Source organism: Homarus americanus, unplaced genomic scaffold (genome assembly GCF_018991925.1).
Source record: "Homarus americanus isolate GMGI-L3 unplaced genomic scaffold, GMGI_Hamer_2.0 scaffold48220, whole genome shotgun sequence".
NCBI lineage: Eukaryota > Metazoa > Arthropoda > Malacostraca > Decapoda > Nephropidae > Homarus > Homarus americanus.
In genome coordinates, this window is record NW_024755060.1 from 4860886 (window position 1) to 4861818 (window position 933).

Genomic DNA, 933 nt, shown 5'->3' on the forward strand with positions numbered 1-933 from the left:
CATTTAAAGGGGATTTTATTGTGGCCATCTAAAGAAGAGTTTATTGTGGCCATTTAACAGTCAGTTCACTATCGTCTTGTAACTAAAAATACGCGAAAATTCTCTCCACATCTGACCATTCACTTAAGCGTATGATGAACACGGTGAACACAGAGGCCTCATAACGCACCTGGCAGACTCAACACGACGGGAGGGAACAGGTGAACATAGGCAACTTAATGAACATACACAACTGGTGAACATACATAACTTGGTGAACATACGTAAGTTTATGAACACACGCAACTTGGTGAACATACATAACTTGGTGAACATACGCAAGTTAATGAACATACACAATTGGTGAACATACATAACTTGGTGAACATACGCAAGTTAATGAACATACGCAACTTGGTGAACATACTCAACTTGGTGAACACACTCAACTTGGTGAACATACGCAAGTTAATGAACCAGAAGTATATACCGCAGGTGGTTTAGTAATTTAAAACTCAACAAAGCATTACAGGAGTTTGGTTGTAGGTAGGTTAATGCAGCCATTGTTTCATGTTGGGGGTAATATTGTGACTTGAAGCTTAACCCGGAGATATAAACACTGCATATATACAGGTTAATGAAGGCTATAATGTCTGTAATGAATATGTTACTTCAGTATAATGTTTATTTATGTTTTACTATATCATTATACATACAGGTAGGTTAGTGAAGCCAACATTATAAGTGTTATGTAATCAATATGTTTCAAATTAAAAGTAGAAGGTAATGTTGGAATCCTGTATACAGAATATGCAATTGCAGTACTGTATCTCTGTTGCAACATTGTTTGTAGAGCTGTGGTGTGAGAGTATACACAAGTTAATCATCCATGAGTGATTATACAACAACAGACAGTACTGGATTATACAACAACAGACAGTACTGGATTATACA